At 51.1% G+C, this 19,043-nt stretch overlaps 1 protein-coding gene across 1 annotated transcript in view; it reads right to left on the reverse strand.

Moving 5' to 3' along the window:
- The window catches only part of LOC144833838 (intercellular adhesion molecule 1-like), a 317,957-nt gene that overhangs the window by 184,434 nt on the left and 114,480 nt on the right, over positions 1 to 19,043 (reverse strand). The window lies entirely within an intron of this gene.

Here is a 19,043-nt window from a genome sequence, read left to right on the forward strand (position 1 = left end):
ATCGATGGCATGTCCTGGATCTTCAGAAGCCTGAGGCAATGTATCATGAACCTTTTGGTGTAAGACACGCAATTTAGCCGTCAAATCATACAGATAGTCAAGCAATACAGGGTGTTCAATCTCGCTGAATTTTGTCGGCCTCGGCACTCCCCATATGTTTGCCGGGTGACCAAAAACTATTTCATAGGGACTAAGTCCCACTCGAGAATGTACAGTCATCCTAGTTGATAAAAGTGCTATTGGCAAAGCGTCAGGCCATTTAAGACCAGAGCTCGCTTGTATCTTGGCAAGTGTTAACTTAAGAGTGCCATTATAGCACTCCACTAGACCAGCTGATTGTGAGTGATTTGCAGCGTGGAACTTTTGTCGAATGCCTAAACTATCACACACTCTCTTCATCACTTGTCCTACAAATTCACTCCCATTGTCACTCCAGATCATTCTCGGCAAACCATACCTAGGGAAAAACTCCTTAACAAGGGCTTTAGCTGTGGAGAAGGCAGTATTATCTTTCAGGGGATATGCTTCTACCCATCTCGAGAAGGCACAAACAACCACGAGTACGTATTTCAGGTTGTTGCATCTCTCCATATGGATAATATCTAATTGCAAAACCTCAAACGGATACGTCGGAGGCGCAAAATGACCAGCTGATGAGCTTTTCTGCACACTTAGGAATTCCACCATTTTGCCATACCGGAGCCAACAACTTACAAATCCCTTTCACACTGATATGAGCAAATCCATCCGCCATTGTAACCACTGCAAGCACATACGCATCAGGTAACAAACATCGCTGATGCTCTGACAACTCAACCCAACAACCATTCGCATCCAATTTACCCGTACTCTCTCTCCATACGCTCAACTCTTTCTCTGTAGCTTCAGCTTGAATAGACTTCACACTTTCTATCGTATCCTCACACATTCCAACATCACCAATCCATCTTGCAGGGCCTGAAACATACATTCGACTCATCACATCCCTCGCCACATCTTTCGCAACTTCATCGGCAAACGCGTTACCGCGACCAACGTCATCGGTAACCTTCTTGTGTGCACTGCATTTCACAATCGCAACTTGCAACGGCAAGGTAAGTGACTCAAGAAGCTCATTCACCAACTGACCATTCTGAATCTTCGTTCCATGAGACGTGAGGAACCCACGTTCCTTCCACAAGCGTCCAAAACTATGAGCCACACCAAACGCATACTGGCTGTCAGTATATATGGTCACTCTCTTCCCTTTTTATAACACACACGCTCTCGTAAGTGCAATCAACTCTGCTGCTTGAGCTGAATTATGTGGGATACGTGCAGCTTCAACAATCGTGTGCAAAGTCGTAACAGCATATGCCGCAGTCGTATCACCATTTGGAAGCTTGAAGCATGAACCATCCACCCATAAGGTACCATCACACTTCACAAGAGGAGTGTCCCTAAGATCTACTCTCACTTTCGTTTCCTCTTCTGTCCTGAGAAAACAATAATTCTGTTCAGAAACATCTATCTCTACTGAAATCGGCAACAACGTAGCTGGATTCAACGTATTGCATCTCTTCATGCGCACATGACTCGCTAAAAGCGTCAACTCATAACCTGACAATCGAGCACTAGTTAAGTGCTGTGTCTTGGTCCTGTTTAACAAAGTATCCACTGCATGTGGAACCATCACAATCAATGTATTATTCATCACCAAACCAGCAGACTGTTGAATGGAAACAGCTGCTGCCGCTGTGGCTCTCAAACAACTCGGCAACGCTCTAGCTACCGGATCCAAGGTCGACGAGAAATACGCACATGGACGTTGCTTATCGCCGAACTGTTGTGTCAAAACTGACAACGCACATCCTTCTCTCTCGTGGACATAAAGTGTAAAGGGCTTACTGTAGTCGGGAGTACCCAACACAGGAGCCGAACACAATGCATTGCGCAATTCAGAAAAACTTGTCTGGCATTCATCGGTCCAAGGAATAGGATTCGGAGTATCCTTAACAGTAAGAGCTATCAAAGGTTTCGCAAGAAGCTAAAAATTTGAAATCCACTGTCTACAATACGACGTAATACCCAGGAAAGCACGCACTTCTCTCTGTGTAATTGGCACACTCATTCTCGCAATCGCTTGAATTAGTTCTGGGGTCAATCTTCTTCCCTCCTGCGATAAGAGATGACCTAAGTAGGTCACTTCTTGTCGACAATACTGTAACTTCGTAAGAGACACCTTATGATGCAAGTCAGACAAATGACGCAACGACAAATTAGCTTCTTTACAAATCTCCTCAGTATCGGCAGCGACTAACAAATCGTCGATGTTGGAACCGGAGGTCTCTGGTTGGCACAGGTATGCACTTGTGACAAGCAGGGACCCTCAGCTCCACGTCAGGGCAAGGGAACTACTCCTTCGAATAACCCCTGCTCACCCTCTAGGTAGTGTGGCGCGAGCAGACAAGGCTAATCCTCAGGGCGATAGTAAGTTAAGCATTTATGATCACACACAGTAAACCCACTGACCCACCACAAATGGACACCAGTTGTGTAGTTGTATCAAAAATACGTATACTTTATATAAAAGATAGATTCAAGCAGGATTATCACAAGACCATGTAACGTTTAACGATTTGAGGCCACCAGATTATGATAGGCAAGCTTAGTCTTTGAATGTTCGTTGTTCAGCAAGGTACGATGACAGGGAAATAAGAACGTTGCGGACCCTGGATCCGATATGAACTCGTGACGGAGTTCACGTGTACCTTGCTTGTGGAAGTCCGAGGCGTTTCAGGCGCGGCTGGTGAGGGCGGACTCCGGACGAGGCCGACGGTTCTCCAGAGGATCTCTCCGGCTCAGGGTCCCCTCGAGGTGCGAGGTGGAGGAGCAGGACTGTGGAGGGTTGCGGCGATCCGAGGTCGATGCAGCTCACGGGGCGAGGTGCCGTTCAGGCCTGCGGGGCATACTACTTCTTAGCACGCCAGGTCGTACTCATGGATCTGTGAGGGGCGTCACGTTCTACAGCAGACGGGTGCAACACCAGGCTTCCGGTACCACGGTACGGGGAGGCCTTTCTTGAGGTGTGGCACGGGTCTTGGTATGCAGGAGGGCAAAGCGAGACAGTCGGGTACGTTACGATGTACGGACCGTCCGAGGCTATGGAATGCGCTCCGTGCAGATTCCGGCGGGAGAAGATGAGAGGTGCACAACACGCTCCGTTAGCGGCGAGGTGACAGGAGAGCAGGCGGCCCGGTACTGAAGCGGAGAGCGACTCAGGGATAAGCGGGCTCTCTACGGCGGGGCGACCAGGCTCCGAGCTGTCACGACCTGGGAGGGGGGGAAGGCACCCGAGTCACAACTCGGGCGAGGGAATAAGAACTAAGGTCCAACAGCAGACGGGCACAAGCAGATAGAACCCAATGGTCCTGGGGTTCCGTTCAGGGGGCAAGCTCTCAATCAAGCCCTTGGAGATCGTTTCAGGCACAAGTCTACAAAGTCCTTTCTGGTCCTTTCCTCTCCGTTCTCAGCAAGGCACCACTGCAGGCCAGTCTTACAGGATTCAGACCGGTTTCCGTCCTTCAGCTTCTCTTGGTCCTTCTAGTCAGGCAGAGGTTCGTCATGGTCAAAACTGGATCTGATTTGTAAGGAGCGGGGCTCCTATATTTATACTGCGATCCTTTTGTCTTTGCAGGCCAGGGGGCCTGAGCCTAGTTCAACCCGGTTTTGGAGTACTCTGTTTACAGAAAGCTGCTGTCTTCTTTCAGAGTGCGGGCAGAGACATCAGACGCTCCACAGGAGGTGGAGCCAGCATTGTGGTGGTGGATCCCCACCCTACTCAGAGTCAAGGACTACTCCGTCCACCCATCCTGGTGTAAGCACCCTATTCACCACCTGGGGGTTCCAACTGTCCCCGGGAATCTCCCAGCCCTGTCACTCACACAAACCCAGACAACAGATACACATCCTGGCAGAGGCGGGCTAAATAGTTAGGCGCGCAAAGGCTAGCTTTCTAAAAGTAGCATTTGCAAACCCAGGATATTAAAATAAACCTTACTAAAGGAAGTATTTTATTATTCTGAGTTCAGGCATACTAAACTCGACACGCTATCGTGTTCCCTGAGTCTGCCGGGACTATAGCGTGTAATAGTTCCGACAGCTCATCTTGGCCTAAGAAAACCAGTAGCCCTTCCATAGTGAAGAACGAAAAAAAGGGCGGTAATTCACTATGAGGACATGCCACACTCCAGGCTTGTCCTACCTTACGCTTCAATGCACCCTGCCCGTAGGCCTACCATAGGGGCGACTGATATGGAGGTTAGGGAAGGTTCAGGGACTGGCAAGTGTGGGCACTTGCGCAGTCAGCGTGACAGTACGGGACTGTACGCGGGGTCTGCAATGGCGGACCCGAGTCATGTCTTACGAGGCCGCTTCTGTGGGTGGCGCAACCAGCGCTGCAGGCCCACTAGCAGCATTTGTATCTACAAGCCCCGGCACTCCTCGTGCACTTTACTGGGGACTGACAGTAAACCAAATAAGCCAATCGTGGAAATCAATTACGCATAAACTTTACATTGGGAGCACTTGCACTGCGGCACGGATTTGCCGTGGCGCAGTGCCCTGAGCATCGAACACCAGCAAAACATCTGAGGCACATCAGCAACAAGTGGAAGGGAGACTCACACCAAGGTGCCAGGTCTAACAGTCGACGTACTGAATAAGAGCAGCACCATCAGGTAAAACAATCGTATCAAGCTGTGTTTTCAAAGCCTGACTATATATTGACGGACTCTCACAATAGCCTTGAGGAGCGCGCTTGAACCGGAAACTTCGACCTCCTAAAGAGAAGCCAAAGATATCCCTACTTTCCTCGGCAATCGGGATGCTGAAGAAAGCATTCTTCAAATCAATCACCGAAAACCAAGTGGCCGAAGCTGGAATCATGGTCAACAAGGCAGTGATAACTGGAACAACAGGAAATTGTGGAACTACAATCTCATTCACCTCGCGGAGATCGATCACAAACCTATATACAGGCAGTTGCGAAGCATCAGTGCGCTTCAGAACAGGCAAAACCGGACTATTGCACACATTACCTCTTGTTTCCTCAATCACGCCTTTCTCAATTAGATCATGGATAATCGCCAGCAACGCCCTTTCACCATCACTAGAGATCCTATATTGGGGAATATGTGGCATTTTAACGTTCGCTCTCAGCGTCACAACATATGGCGGTATCTCCAAAAGACCCACATCATTAGGACCAGTAGCCCAAATAGTATCAGGAAGAGAAGACAATTCTGTCGGAAGTTGATTCTTCGACAAATACATCGGAGAGACCACTTTCTTACCCAATGTAAGTTGTACTCCCGAAGGAGAACAATACAACGTCGCATACAATCTTTTCAACAGATCCAATCCCAACAAGTTCTCACCACAACCGGTCGTCAGAATAAGGGGTGCTTCGAATTCACGAGGTCCAACAGAAAGAGACAAAGGACTAGAAATAGGGTTTCTAACTGGGGCGCCAGAAAAACCTACTGAAACATTCATTAAGCCAGACAAAGGTGCGCCAGGGAGTCTAGAGTGCATAATAGAACTCTTCGCTGCACCAGTATCCAACAGAAAAGGCTCTGACACACCTGATGTAATCACTTCAACATAAGGTCCACTCTGATCTACTGGAACTGAAACCACTCCCTCTCTTTGTCCATGGCTGTCCTAGCAATCATTACCATCCATATTCTCACCTTCGACATAGTAGTCGTCAGCATAGTACTGAGTCGTCCTACCAGACGCATTATTCTGCTGATCAAAACAATTCATCGAATTTTGTGGAGGAAAGGAACATGCATTCTGGGGAACACACCACGTCCCCTACCTCTAGAAGCTTGCAGAAAACCTCGACCTCTTGCACCAGAGACACCATTCATACGCTGTAACAAAACAGGGCAACTATTTTTAAAATGACCCTCTTCCTTGCAATATGCACATTGATTAGGGCCTACAGGAAAATGCGGTTGAGAAGGCTCGAACCTTTGCGAGTTCCTCTGAAACTGCTGAGGTTGCTGATAATCACGTTGGTTATTACAAGGCGGGTACGCTTGCTGTAAAAGAACCTTCGTCTTCAAATCTTTAGTCTTCTTGTCTGCTCTATCCTCTCATCCCTATCCCTATTTTCGTAGTATTGTGCAGTAGCCAATATCTGTGCTGACGAGGAAACAGCCCAAGAACTCTCTGAATCCTTTAACTTGGTACATAACTCGGGAAGTAAATTATGCACAAACTTATCAACAAACAACCGTTGACCACCCTCGGTACTCATGTCTTGACCACTATGGTCAATGAACGTTTCTTCAAACCTAGTAAAGAAATCAGACACACTTTCATCTTTCTTCTGCTTACACGCAGACAATTTGTCCCAATTAACTCGCATAGCAGGCTTTAAAGTCTTCATGTAAGTAATGATCCTACCAGGAAGTTCTGCAACTAAAGGCTCAGGTTTTGCACCACCAACTTGTCGGCCATCCGCAGCACCAATATTAACCCATGTATCACCTAACTCCTGCGCATGATCGGTATGACGAATCAATCCCCATAAAGGTTGTGGGACCACATTTCCAAACAACATTCTATATCAGCTAGATTCATAACACATGAGTCTGCGGTCTGTGATAATTCCTTATAATATCCTGCAGGATTTTTACGGGGGTCAGGCAAAGTCTGCTTAAGAGCCAAAACTTCAGCTCGTTTCCAGGGAACATGCACCCAAACACGTTGAAAATGGGCCAGTGCAGCTACAATACCAGCATTAAGATCGGCCTGAACGGCCTCTTTCCACACCGGAGGAACCTCTCTCATCGGATATTGACGCACTTTCCTCCTAACAGAAGGTTCAGGCTCAAACAACGACCGAGAAGGAGACTCGCTCCTGAACGAAAGCAGTGTCGCTACCGCTCTTTCGACGTCAAGACCCACAATCGTGCCTTTCGCAAATACGGACTGTACATGGAACAACTCAGACGGAGTCTGTTCCAGATCACCATCTTCCCATTCTTCACAAAGGAAAACACACATCTTGTCAAAAACATATCTCTGCTTCGGTGCTTCCCATTGGCGGAAGACATCCATAACAGACTCTAAATCATATCTTGCAGAATCAGTAACCCATTTACGCGCTAAATGATCTAATACTGTCCTCTCTGTGGGACCAGGTATTTGGCTACGCAACTGTTTACGCTCTGAAACGGGGGTCGTGCTCAATGACCCAAAGAAGGGAGACAAAAGACTAGTAACAGTATCCGTCATTCTCTGTCGAACAGAAGGAGAAGTTGACAGGACAGGAGATAAAGCGGACTGAGAGGAAGCTAATGTAGGAGCAGTAGCAGAGGAGGCAGCGAGAACAGGCGGAAAAGTCGTAGGAATTAAAGACGGAGCAGGTAGCAAAGTCGGCGGCCCTTGAGAAGGCTGCATCAGAGAAGTAGGAGCCAACTGAAGAGGAGCTGGCGGCTGTGCAATAGCAAGAGGCAAAGCAACCGGAGGTTGCGCAACTAAAGGTTGCGGAGGTGCCGTAGCACTCTGCGCATAAGGGGGTGGCGAAGTCAACAAATGAGACATCAAAGGATCTTTCACAAGGTCCTTCATCGCATCTTGCTGAAGAGGCGGCAAAACTGGATAGCATTTATCAATCGCCATTTTACGTTGCCTGTGCAACTGCTCACTCGCTTGTTCTTCTTCGTTATCTTTAAACTGTATAGCAGCTTGCATTATCGAGATACCCTTTTCTCTTTTATTCCTCTTCGCTAATTTAATTTCTTTCTGTTTGGCTTCCTTTCGCCATAGACGGAAAGAGTCAAACATCGCCGGCCGGGCTTTCTTCTTAAAAAGTCTAACCTCTAGATTATCTAAAATTTCCGTGTCATAACTACCATATTGGGACCACTTGAGGACACCATCCTTTCTAGTGTAGCGAATCCACACTTCATTATACGTGATGGGGCCCACGCCATGTTTGACATAGAGCTCATAGGTTGGATTCCAATCGGAGGGACCGGACACGAGTCCTCCAATCGGGAATCCCTATTACGACCACAACAAAATATCCTTCAAAATCTGCTAAGACCAGGCATCTTCACTCACTAGTCTAGCTTCAAACTTCAAGGGAGTATCGAATACGATAGTCTCGTGAATACACAAGTCCCTCGGCTTTGGTGCTTGCAAGTTCCAAATCAAAGATCCCAAGGGATACCCAAAAACTAAGGACTGGGAGACACTCGACTCATACTTAACTGAGGTATCGATGACGTCGCCAGAAGACCCGTCTATCGTCTCGCTCTACAAATCATCAAAGGCTCCAAGACAGGGCGACAGTCAGGGCAGCAGTCCTTCGTAGCCGTCGGAAAGCGGGGAACCTCGCAGCAAAGACTTTCGGACCACGATGACATACAGGGGTCAATGAAGTGGTAGGCCTTCCTCCAGAATTTTCACACGAAGCTCCTCACGATCTTCAGGCTTGGACCGGTACCGCTGAAGTCGCCCCACGTTGGGCGCCAACTGAAGAACCGGGCTATTTAAGACCCGGCGGCGCCAGGGGCACGCCCAAAGTCTTCAGGTATCACCTGTCTTAGAACACAGAGACACGGAATCTTCTTGGTGACGTCAAAGATCGAATTTATTGGCTGCAGCCAGTAACAGAAGTCCTAGAAGTCAACACGGTATGACTTCTCAGGAGACTGCTCAATTTTACAAAGCAAGCCATCCCTTTTTATGGCAAAAATCACATTCCAGACAAATACCTTACATTTACAAACTGTCCAATCACATGCATCCAGATCAGAGGTATCGCATGACGGTAAAACTCACTTTTCAGTTGCCCAGCCCATGATCAATCATTGGTCAAACCCAACTTTCTTCATCAGATAGGTCGAACGGACCCATAATAAAAAAGGGCACATCCCCATCGTAAATAGACCATAAAGAAAGGAGCAGAAACAGGTGTGAGTAAGATAAGACATATTTGTGTGCAATAAAGGTTTACAATGTCCTGTGCTTTGATCCTCAATCTTGATCAGCTACTGGGAAAGGAACTGGCCTAACAAGTTTGGCTTCAGGCGAGAGGGTCGGTTCGCTCAGGTCATTCAGAAGTCAGCTAAAGTGTACATGTGCTAAAGACTTGTTCGGCCGTAGTCATCGGCCTATGTGAGGGCAACCACAAAATGGCTGCCATACACAAAATGGAACCCAAGGGTTCAAAACGAATCCCTAAATACGTAGTGAATCCATCGGTGTAACGTGACGAAAACACTCATACTTGCCGTACTAACTGGTTACGGTTCGCTAATATCAAATTCGTAACGAAACCATGACCTTTATGAAACGGGTTCAGAATTCACGGAACCTCAGAATAGACATATCATGTAAACCCCAAGCTACTCAAGCTTTGGCACAGTCTGAAGAAAAGATAGAGGGCCCTGTTGCAAGTTCCCTTTTAACTTTTCGGGACAATATCCTGGCTGTAATTAACAATTCCGGCTGGTATGTCCCCATGAGTTAATGAAGATCACAAATTACACTCTCTGGATTGGGGAATAACATTCAGGGCCTGGAAGATTGCCAGGTCCTTTAACACAGATTTCTCCTGATTCCTTGAAGTAAATTGCTGCTATTTACCCTCTACTCTGAGAATGAGCTAAATATCTGTGGGGAAGCTGGTGTGGGTTAAGGGTGTTCTCAGGGAACCTGAGGCTGTGAGGGAGCTGTGGTTTCTTGGTGGGGCAGGCATTGTCTGCTTCCCTGTGGTGCAGGATCTGGGTTGTGCCCTTGCATGCATCCCCTGCCCCTTTCCACTCGTGGTTTTATCGGATACGAAAGTGCAACCAATAAAAAGAGGGTCTGTTTTTTTCAGTCCTAGAAATGACAAATACAGAAACACTAGACTACTCTGGATGACCGTAGGATGAAATTTCCCCCAGTTCCCCACCCCTCCCATGGTTTCAGTCCAGTCAACTTTTAATGGGGGCAGGAGAGGTGACGTGCCTCACAAGATTGTTTTGCTCGATCTTGCAAAATAATAATTTTATTGTTTTGAGGAAAAATTCTTGTGTTAACTGTTTACTTAAGAGTTATTTTTAATCAGCCATCAAATTTGACGACCCACCCAAGAATAAAAAATAATTTTACAATTCTTCAATGCAAAAGTTAAATTGCTTCTTGATCATGATACATATTCAATGCCACAGTACGTATGCAAATCTAAAAGCTCTTTGTACAGTTTTAATGGCATCACTGAGGTTACCCTTCTTAAGAGCGTCTTGAAACCCAAACCTTCAAACTACTCTCTAGACCCTATCCAAAGCGGCATTGCAATAAACCTATATACCCACACTCTTGCCTACTGGACAAATCTGATGAATCTCTTTCTCAGCCATGGATCCTTTCCTGATGCCCTCAAATATGGTCAGGTGACACCATTACTAAAGAAACCCTCTGCTGATGCGGTTGACCTTAACAACTTCCACCCTGTCACCAACCTTGCTTTCCTCAGCAAAATCACTGAAATATGTAAAGCAGAGCAATTCATCCAACAATCTTCTTGGAAAATTTGAATCTGGCTTAAGGCAAGGCTGCAGCACCGAAACAGCACTGCTATAGGTTATCAATGCTGCCTTTCGAGTCCTAGGCAGCTCTTGCCTCCTGATCCTTCTTGACCTTTCTGCAGCCGTTGGTACTGTAAACCATCATACACTTCTTAACACACTAAAACAAAGAATGGGAATTGAAAGAGTAGTATTTAAATGGTTTGAATCTTACCTCATGGGGTGATCTTAGATGATTAAGATTGAAAACTGTCTCTCAACTCCAAGGACTGCAGATATTTACATTGAACCATTAGGAGCCCTATTAAAAGAAGCTGAGACCCTCTATCACCTCTATGCTGAACAACACCCAACTCTTCCTCAAGGTATCCTGTGCACACAACATCTCACTTCTCGCCACCACCCTTAACTCCATCCAAAAATGGATTGCGTCTCATCCCCTTGTTATTGTTATTGTTAATTGTCATTTGTTAGGCACGTTATCACCATCAGGTCTCTGACACTTAATCCCTATTAAACTGAATTCCTTTTTATCTCTACCTCAAACTCTCCACCTCCTATTTGATCATGGATGAATGATCTGAACATTGTTAGCAGTAAATCTACCATTGTTGACAGTGCCAAAACCCTAGATGTCATACTGGAAAAAATGTAACCCCCAACCCCAAATCAACACCATGGCCAAGAATGCATGTTCCCAACTGTGACTTCTCTGGGGGTTCCGACATTACATTCCTGAGTAAGACCTGAAAACGCCTGTCCAATCTTTGGTACTCACCAGACTGGACTACTATAATTCTCTACTTACAGTCTTCCACAAGACACACCTAGTTCCTTTTAAATCCATCCTCCAATAGGCCATGCATTTCATCTACAGGGTCAAAAGAAATGACTATATCACACTGTTAGAAGGTGGTTCTGACACTATGGGCCGCCCAGATTTGTTTTGCATTTTTGAGCACCTAATCGGTGAGCTTTCACTGTGGGGAGCCTCATAAGTGGGGACTCACCCACAGTGAGCTCAGGATGAAAGAGGCTGCATGGGGATTTTACTGGTGTCCCCCTGGCTTGACCAGGCCACAGCGCAGCAGCTGGAGTAAGGGACACCGGGCTGACTACATGCAGACACAGGTGTATACGCCTGTGCATACGTGTAGGGGCTGCGCAGGGGAGATCGCTAGCGTGCGCAGTCCAGGAACAGCTACAAAGTGAAGGGTGTGGCAGGACTTATGCAGAATTGGGTAGAGACATAGAATAGGCTTTATACACTGGGAAGGAACATGCCAGGGAAAGTCAGTGTGTTTTACTGTTTTTTACTTCATTATTCCCCTATGGGGATGTGGAGCCCTTGGGCTACAGTAACTCTCATAAGACCTACAGATTACAGACACGCACTAAAGTCTGCTGTAACGGATGTGAGAAAGAATGTTCTGCAGAGTCCAAAGTCATATTTGTACTGCTTTTGGGCCATCCAAAACTGTCATATTTCTCTGAGCCAGCTGGGCTGACCTCAGCAGAATGGATTGATAACCTTTCTTCCACAAGCAAATGCCTCCTCTCCCTGAAGAGAAGATGGGTGGGGCTACAGTCTCATCCATCAGCAGCTATCACTGGGTGCCAAGCACCAGGCTGCACCAAGGAGGCAAGGCAGCGAGGGTGGAAGGGGCTTTGTCAGAGACCGTGTTGCCAGAGACCCTGGATGCCGCCATTTTGAACAAACCCAGTGGCTGGACAAGAAGAAGGGAGCAGGGGCAAGGAAGTGATGTGTCGCTGTTTGATAGGACCAACAGAGATTTCCTGCCAGCCCCCTACTCAACTTTTAAAAAGTGCTTGTACAGGAAGAGAAGCTCTCTCTGGGGTGAGGTCTGCTGAGGCAGGAGGTGCTGGAGCCTGGCAATGGGCAGTTGGAAGGAGGAACCTCCTGACTGCCCCTCAGGGCCCTGAACAGCACCAGGAGAAGAGTCTAGGACCAGTGCGCAGAAGCAGGGGCCTCTGCACAGGGAGAAGAAAGGCCCAGGATGAAAGCCAGGTGAAAGGCTGGCGCAGGGAGCCAGTGAAGACCGCTCCCAGCAGAATGTACCGTCTTGGAGACAAGGAGGGCAAAGGAGAGTGCTACCAGTGGCTGGGGGGCACCACCAGGAGCAAGAAGACACGAAAAAGGTGAAGATCGGACCCCGGGTGCTGAGATATGGCCCCCGGAGGATAGGCGACCTTTGACCCCTGAGAAGACCGACAACGAAGCACGTGGGGCTCCGCCGCCGGTCTCAGAAATGCCCCGGGGTGGGTCAGGTACCAGGGGCTGCCCCCAAGGAGAAGTCAAGCCGGGCCGAGCACTGTTGCGCTCCCCCTTTGAAGGTGACCTAAGGGGCCCGGGATCCCATCCCCGGGCCCCGCCGAAGTCAGGGTGCGCAATCACGCACCCCGTGAAAATCTGCCCAAAGGGGCCAGGAATCCCATCCCCAGGCCCTGGAGAAGAGCTAAGTTGGGGAGCGCCATCGCGCTCCCCGTGAAGAGGTATAGAGGGGCCTGGGACCCCATCCCCGGGCCCCGAAGCAAAGTCGGGGAGCACCATCGCGCTCCCCATGAAGATATTTCCCACGGGGGCCAGGAGCTTACCCTGGCCCCCGCCAAAACAGAGCAGATGGGGGGTGCCATTGCGCTCCCCGTGAAGAGGAGTGTCCCGGGACCCCATCTCCAGGCCTCAAAGGTTACGGGATGGAGGGGGCACCATCATGCCCCCCAGAAGATGTCTGGGGGCCGGACCCCACCCTGTGCCACAAAGTGAGGGAAGAGGCTGGGGGAGTGCCGCCGCACTCCCCTGAGGTCCAGCCGGACCTACAGAAGACTCTGTGTCTGCCTGCTGGAGCGGGCAGACCAGAATTAATGGATCGGCTCCCTCGGCAGCACGCGAGGGTGCTGACAACAGGGGGAGCTGGCGGTGGCAGCCGGGGGTGGGCTCCCCAGGCTGCCCTCCACCGGAGAAGATATGCGGGGATTCTGGGTAGGACCGGGGCCCTGAAGGAAGAGGGTGGGACCAGGCCTCCGAAAACAGAAGAAGTGGCCGAGGGTGGGCTCCCTGAGCTTACCCACTCACCTGGGGGTCCGGGTGGGACCCGACCCTCCAACAGGGACCAGAAGCAGCCAGAGGCACTCATTGCGGCTCTCCCCGGAGCAACGGGAGAGTCACTGCTCTGATATGCAACGGTTCCCACAATACCTTGCAGGTCAGGACCGGCCTGCAAGGGCAATCCGCTTTCTCTCTGTGCGTGGTGGCCCCAGGACAATGGGATCATCACCAAGTGCATGACAAGGTGCTGGGGGAGCTGCTGGAGAAGGGCAGTCTCCCCCCAGCACGAAGAAGAGTCCCTCCCTAAGTCACATGGGGACTTTAAAAGAATAACCCCTCAAGGGCTCAGCCAGTATTTAACACCTTCTGGGTTGGAACTTTTGTTCTACAGCTGAAGGTGCATTGAGAAGTGCACACAGGAGTGAAGGGCAGAGTCGGGGACGTCTGGAGAAAGACATCCCCTGGAGATGAAGAGGTGTAATTGTACCAGAAATGCTTTTACTAACGTTATTTCTTTTAGAGGGACTGAAGTTCACGTGTCTAATGTGATGTGAAGTACATGATAAAGGTGATGTCATGAGCAATGAGGGCTTATGTTGCCAGACATTCCTGCTAGGGTGTCCCGCTGTATATGCGTAATCCTGTGATTCAATCTGTGATGCCTTTAATCAATCAATCAACCATAATACTTGTATAGCGCGCTACTCACCCGGAAGGGTCTCAAGGCGCTTGGGGGAAGGGTGCCGCTACTGCTCGAACAGCCAGGTCTTGAGTTGTCTCCTGAAGGCGAGGTGGTCCTGGGTCAGCCGAAGGTGGATGGGGAGGGAGTTCCATGTCTTGGCCGCCAGGTAGGAGAAGGATCTGCCTCCGGAGGTGGCTCTTCGGATGCGTGGTACGGCGGCGAGGGCGTGGCTAGCGGATCGTAGCTGGCGGGTGGGCGTGTGGAAGGTCAGGCGATCGTTGAGGTACTTGGGGCCCAGGTTGTGGAGAGACTTGTGTGCGTGGGCGAGGAGCCTGAACATGATCCTCTTGTTGACGGGGAGCCAGTGCAGGTTCCTCAGGTGGTTGGAGATGTGGCTGCATCGGGGGATGTCTAGGATGAGTCGGGCGGCAGCGTTCTGGACTCGTTGTAGTCTTTTCTGTAGCTTGGCTGTGGTTCCGGAGTAGAGGGTGTTTCCGTAGTCTAGCCGGCTGGTGACGAGGGCCTGGGTGACCGTCTTCCTGGTTTCGATCGGGATTCATCGGAAGATCTTGCGGAGCATGCGGAGGGTGTGAAAGCATGAAGAGGAGACGGCGTTGACTTGTCTGGTCATGGAGAGGGAGGAGTCCAGGATGAAGCCCAGGTTGCGTGCGTGGTCTGTCAGCTTGGGGGCGGTGCCCAGGGCAGGGGGCCACCAGAAGTCGTCCCAGGCGGAGGGTGATGGCCCAAGGATGAGGACTTCCGTCTTGTCTGAGTTCAGTTTCAAGCGGCTGTTCTTCATCCACTCTGCGACGTCTTTCATCCCTTGGTGGAGGCTGGTTCTGGCGGTGTCGGGGTCTCTGGTGAGGGAGAGGATCAGCTGGGTGTCGTCGGCGTAGGAGAGGATCTTGAGGTTGTGTCGGCGTGCGATGACTGCGTGGGGTCTCATGTAGACGTTGAAGAGGGTGGGGCTCAGCGATGATCCTTGCGGGACGCCGCAAATGACTTCGGTGGCCTCGGAACGAAACGGGGGAGGCGGACTCTCTGTGTTCTTCCAGCTAGGAACGAGATGATCCATTTCAGTGCCTTCTCTTGGATGCCGGTGTTGCTGAGGCGCTGGACTAGGGTGCGGTGGCAGACCGTGTCGAACGCGGCGGAGAGGTCCAGGAGGATGAGTGCCGCTGTTTCCCCATTGTCGAGAAGGGCTCGGATGTCGTCGGTGGCTGCGATGAGGGCGGTCTCGGTGCTGTGGTTGGCTCTGAAACCGGATTGTGAGGGGTCGAGGGATCCGTTCGTCTCGAGGAAGGCGGCAAGCTGTCTGTTGGCGATCTTCTCGATGACTTTGGCAGGAAAGGGGAGGAGCGAGATGGGGCGGAAGTTCTTGAGGTCGGTGGGGTCCGCTGTTGGTTTCTTCAGTAGGGCGCTGAGCTCGGCATGTTTCCAGCTCTCCGGGAAGGTGGCGGTGTCGAAGGAGGTGTTGATGATGTCTCGGAGTTGGGGTGCGATGGTGGAGTCGGCCTTGTTGAAGATGTGGTGGGGGCAGGGGTCAGTCAGGGATCCGGAGTGGATGGTGTTCATCGTGCGGGCTGTGTCTTCGGTGGTCACTGCGGTCCAGGTGCGGAAGGTGGCAGTGGGGTGCGATGGTTCGACGGTTGGGTGCGAGGGTGGTGTGCCGAAGCTGTTGTGGATGTCGGCAATCTTGCGGTGGAAGAACGAGGCGAGGGAGTCGCAGAGATCTTGTGAAGGGGTGATGTCGTTGTTGCTGGTTCTGGGGTTGGAGAACGCCTTGACGATGCTGAAGAGTTCCTTGCTGTCGTGGGCATTGTTGTCCAGTCGATCTTTCAATGATTTCTTCTTGGTGGTGCGGATGAGCTGGTGGTGCTTGCGGGTTGCGTGTTTGAGGGCGGTCATGTTGTCAGTGGTCCGGTCGAGGAGCCAGGCTTTCTCGAGGGTGCGGCAGGTCTTCTTGGAGTCCTGGAGTTCGTGGGTGAACCATGGGGCCTTCTTGCTTCTGGGTTTACTGGGGGGGTTCTTCAGTGGTGCAAGGCCGTCGGCGCAGGCGGTCAGCCATTGCGTGAAGTTGCGGGCTGCTTCGTTGGGGTCCGGTGTGCTGGTAGGTGGGTTCTGGCTGAGGGAGGCGGTGAGCTGGTCGGCGGTGATCTTGCTCCAGCTCCTGTGAGGAACCTGTTGCGGGTGGTGGTGGCTGGTGGTTTTTCTGAAGCTGAAGTGGACGCAGCTGTGGTCGGTCCAGTGAAGTCCGGTGGAGTGGCTGAAGGAGATGTGCTTGCTGGATGAAAAGATGGGGTCAAGCGTGTGGCCGGCGTAGTGGGTGGGGGTGGTCATCAGTTGCTTGAGTCCGAGGTTGGCGAGGTTGTCCAGCAGGGTGGCGGTGTTGCGGTTCTTGATGTTCTCCAGGTGGAAGTTGAGGTCCCCTAGGAGGATGTAGAGGGGAGGGCGTGAGGGCTGACGAAATCCGTGATGTCTTCGCTGAATTGTGTGCGTGGTCCCGGGGGTCTGTAGAGGCGGGTTCCTCTGAGGGTCATCTTTGGATCGGTGTGGATCTGGAAGTGGAGGTGCTCGGCGGCGGCGAAGGTGTCGTTGGAGTCGGTCGTGATGCGGATGGTGTTCTTGTGGACGATGGCGATGCCTCCTCCCGTCTGGTTGACGCGGTCCTTCCTGATGATCTTGTAGCCTTCCGGGATGGCGATGGCGATGTCGGGGGCTGAGGAGGCGTTCATCCATGTTTCAGTGAGGAAGGCGACGTCTGGTGATGTAGTGTCGAGCAGGTTCCAGAGTTCGACGGCGTGTCTGTGGACGGAGCGGGTGTTGAGCAGGACGCACTTGAGGTGGTTGCTGGGGTTTGGCTTGGCGGGCGCAGTGCATGTACGGAGGCAGGTAAACTTGCAGGCTGTGCAGGTGAAGGGTCCGTGGAAGCGTTTCGGGGTGGCCCGGCAGCAGGCGGTGTTCCGGCCGGCATTGAGTACGTTGAGGGCGGCGTCGTCGTAGGTCTGTCGGGTCGTCTTGCGTCGGTGGGGGCCAGGGGTTCTGGCGCTGGGCGCGGTCCAGGCGCGGACGGGCGCAGACGGGCTTACCTTTGGCGCGCCTTCGGCGCACAATCGACGTGCCCGCTGCGCGTGCACGCTGCGCGTACGCGTGGACTCCGCCATAAATGGCGTAGTGGGGGGGCGGAGCGAGGGAGGAGCAGCTGGGAGGCGGGGAGGGCACAGAAAAGAAGAGGGCGTGGCCGCGTGAACGGCGGCGGGAAGCGGGGAGCGGGGCGGGGAAGGCACAGGGGGTAAAACCACGAAAAATACCGAAGTCACGAAAAATACAGAAGTCACGATAAATACAGAAGTCACAATAATCACACAACAGTAACAATCAGGGCAACAGAATACTACCGGGTACGGCGGAGCTGACACAGGGGGGGAGAACGATGACAATGTCAGAGCGTTACCAAAACAGCAAATCAGGCAGCAGAGAGCGGCGGACCTGCGGGGCAGGGGCACAGCGAGGCTGCGAGCAGCAGCGAGGGGTGAGAGGCACAGACACAGCTGGTGGCCGTGCGGCGCGGGGGTGTCCTGCGAACAGGTCACGCTCACCTGCACCGCTCGGTCGCTATATATGGACCCGTGGGAGGGAGGAGCAGCTGGGAGGCGGGGAGAGCACAGAAAAGAAGAGGGCGTGGCCGCGTGAACAGTGGCGGGAAGCGGGGAGCGGGGCGGGGCGGGGAAGGCACAGGGGGTAAAACCACGAAAAATACAGAAGTCACGAAAAATACAGACGTCACGAAAAATACAGAAGTCACAATAATCACACAACAGTAACAATCAGGGCAACAGAATACTACCGGGTACGGCGGAGCTGACACAGGGGGGAGAACGATGACAATGTAAGAGCGTTACCAAAACAGCAAATCAGGCAGCAGAGAGCGGCGGACCTGCGGGGCAGAGGGCACAGTGAGGCTGCGAGCAGCAGCGAGGGGTGAGAGGCACAGACACAGCTGGTGGCCTTGCGGCACAGGGGTGTCCTGCGAGCAGGTCACCTTTAGGGGCTGTAATTGCAATGCATTCTAATGATACCCAAATGTGAGGAGTACCCTCATTCTAAAGTGATGCTTAAACATGTATTCTTGCTGCTGTGCTTAGGTGAAGAACCAAGACTGTTAGCCCCGAAGATTTAGAGGTGCATACTTTATATGGTCAGTAGGAGATGCTCAGTCAGGGTTGTCACCAAGGCAGGTGTACCCATTTTTAATGCTGATTGAGGAAATGGGGTTGATCTCCACTGGGATGGTGCCAGTGCGCAGGTCCCAAGCCCCAGGTTATGATCAACTAACTGCATAGGGGGCAAGATGATGTGCATGCATGAGAGTGGTGGTACTAGACCCCACCCCCCCTGCGGGAGAGGTGGAGATGTTATGCAATGTCACAAAGTGTTTCCAACAGCTTATGTATATTTGTAAATTGGTGTATAGTATTGAGTAGTGTGTGTGTTTAATAAATGTAGTTTTACTTTTATAAAGCAAAGTACAGACTGGACAATCAATTTTTGAGTGTTATTTTTGCACCCCTGTAAATAGAGATTACTAGCCCACACCACCTCCCTTGAGTACGCCTCAGACTGCTCTGCAACGCTACCCTCTGAGAGTCAGGCGCTACAATGAGGTGTTTGGTTCCCAGTGAAGGACAAATGTAGTCATGTTATTTGTGCAGGCCTC

This window comes from Lissotriton helveticus, chromosome 1_1 (assembly GCF_964261635.1).
Source record: "Lissotriton helveticus chromosome 1_1, aLisHel1.1, whole genome shotgun sequence".
NCBI classification, from domain to species: domain Eukaryota; kingdom Metazoa; phylum Chordata; class Amphibia; order Caudata; family Salamandridae; genus Lissotriton; species Lissotriton helveticus.